Source organism: Ovis aries, chromosome 3 (genome assembly GCF_016772045.2).
Source record: "Ovis aries strain OAR_USU_Benz2616 breed Rambouillet chromosome 3, ARS-UI_Ramb_v3.0, whole genome shotgun sequence".
Lineage (NCBI taxonomy): Eukaryota > Metazoa > Chordata > Mammalia > Artiodactyla > Bovidae > Ovis > Ovis aries.
The window spans coordinates 217,609,381-217,612,052 of NC_056056.1; the positions used below are offsets into that span (position 1 = coordinate 217,609,381).

Consider the following 2,672-nt stretch of genomic DNA (forward strand, 5'->3'; position numbering starts at 1 on the left):
AATTTTAAAGCTGCATAACATCACAAGACAGGATATATTTTAACCAAACTATTGTGACAATAATCACTTCTCAGTGTGTGCATTCTAGGTGGGAGTAATTGCATCGATATCTCTCTCAGCCACCTTTAACAGAGTAAATGCTTTACATAAAACGTAAAAAATTAACGTCATAAATATAATCAACACTTACTATGTACATGTCTTGGTAAAAGGTAGGAATTAGAAGGAAAATAACCCAATACGTTTATATAATACTTTACAAAGCTACTTTCACACATACAATCTTATCAGTTGGGAGAGCCGATATTATACTCAGTACACAATGAAAGAAACTGGTCTGCCAAGCTTAGAGTCATTTAGCCAAGCTCCTCACTGGCAAGATCAAACCAAGAACCTGAGGTTCTTGACTACTGGCTCAGGGTCGAGCTCTAGCTGTCTACCATAAAGAGGCTTCTGCCCTCAAGGAAGTAATCTCTGACACCTAATGCCTTGGCCAGCTGTTTCTTAGCTGTACTACGCTTCTTTCCAGTAAGAATCACACCAGTCTCCTGCTCCAGCATCACTGTTGCTGTTGTTTAGTCACGAAGTCACATCCGACTCTTTTGTGACCTCATGGACGATAGCCCGCCAGGCTCCTCAGTTCATGGGATTTCCCAGGCAAGAATACTGGAGTGGGTTGCCATTTCCTTCTCCAGGGGATCTTCCGGACATCATGTTTTGAATCTAATTCAAGACAATTATGTGAAAAGGTTAATATCACTGACAAAAGATGTGAGTTCCTTCTGAAGGCTATAATTATTAATATGAGATTGAATAAAACTGAATTAGGACAGAGTGCTCAAAATCTATCACTTTGGGACAACCACTGCATTTTGCTTATGGGCATGATACTGCCCTCTAGTGCACAATAACCTTAACAGCCTCAGCTAACGCACATCAGCCACCTTCTATGAATAAATCCTGGGCTTCCCAGGTGGCTCGGTGGTATAGAGTCTGCCTGCCGATGCAGGAGATACAGGTCCAATGAAGATCGCTGGAGTATAAAATGGCAACCCACTCCAGTATTCATTCTTGCCTGGAAAATTCCATGGACAGAGAAGCCTGGTGTGCCACAGTTCATGGGGTCTCAATGAATTAGACACAACTGAACACAAATACACACGTGTACAAATGCACTTTGCTGAGCATTTTGGAGAAAAAAGGGAGAACAGGCTAAGTCTACCACATACGTACAATCACAGCAACCATATAAGGCGCCCCAAGGCGGGGAGGTCTTACATGTGGTTTAAAGCCAGAAAAACATACAGTCAATTGCTTAGGACAGTTGTCTAACACTACCATTCTGACCCTACTTATGAAAAGAACTCTGTATTTCTATTTCCTATATACTCCTGCATTTAAAGATGTTCTTAATGATCAGACTGGGCATCTAAAACGGCACAGTCCCCTGGAATATAAAAAGTCAGCACAGCAGCACAAAGTCTTAAGTCCTGAGTCATATCGTCTCTGCCTCTCAGTCTTCCCACTAATGTTGCCATGGTGTTCCCTCGACATTAGTCCAGAACACATCTAGATATTCAAAGAGAAATCAACTGCCTCTCAACCAGTTTTTTAAAGTATTCTCTTTGCAAACCGGGCACCAATGAACACTCATGTCCTCTTCAATGAACTCATTCATTGTGATGCCACATGCTCATCCTGTCCAATGTTGGTAAAGTCCCAAAGAAATCTCAAAAATTCAAAAGTGATATCCAAGTTTTTAGAGAAGCAGAATTTATGTGACCAATACTAGAGATTGTATTTAAATTCTGATAATGGATAATAGAAGATTTCGAAGCTAGGAGAGGGTAAATGTTAATAATTCTTTTCCATCCACATTTGATAGAATTTGGATCAAGTCTGTATCCTCCTATTTTTCATAACCCAGAAACCCTCTGAAAGATTTTTTTCCAGCAGTTTCAGTATTTTTTCCCCCCAGAACTCTAAGAGATGGTCTCAAGGAAAACTCCTTATGGGTGTTCCCTTATAAATAGTTTCCTGGTATCTTCCATAGACTTGGATATGATTCTAATTCTGCAATTACTAAAAAGACTGTAAGCCTAGTTCAAACTGTTCACCCTAACCAACTAACATGCAATACAAATAAAAACCTTTCAAGTGTTATTTTAAATTATGGTGTCTTAGTGTTACAAACTCTTAGAGGTTATCTATCTGCTTTCAGTACTTAACAGAAAAACTGAAGTCATCATCAACAGCTCCTATTGATTAGTATAGTACTCATGGCCAGTGTTATGTTTTACTAATAAAAACACCGTGTTTGATCTACACACATGGGAAGAATCCCACCTTACTAAAGAAAAGACTTTTCTTCCTTCTTCCATAATCTCAATTTGATACATGAGCTCTGCACGGGTGGAAAGAAAGGAGTAATAAAGTGAAACATCCTAAACACTGTCCCATCAGGTCATGAAACACACCCTACAGGGCCTGCTCAGTTGTCTATCTGCTAAGTATTAGCTCAATAAGCTTCAATAAAAACCATCCAAAGAACAAACCATCCACAGTCAAAGTGTACATGGCTATAGAGAAACAGGGAGGGATAAAAAAGACGGCAGTAAACAGAGGAGAAGACGAAAAACACATGCAAATCCCCAAGGGACAAATACGCCAAC

The 2,672-nt window shown here is 39.7% G+C and overlaps 1 protein-coding gene across 4 annotated transcripts in view; it reads right to left on the minus strand.

Annotated features, from left to right (window-relative positions):
* MRTFA (myocardin related transcription factor A) overlaps positions 1 to 2,672 on the minus strand; it is a 166,464-nt gene that overhangs the window by 59,150 nt on the left and 104,642 nt on the right. The window lies entirely within an intron of this gene.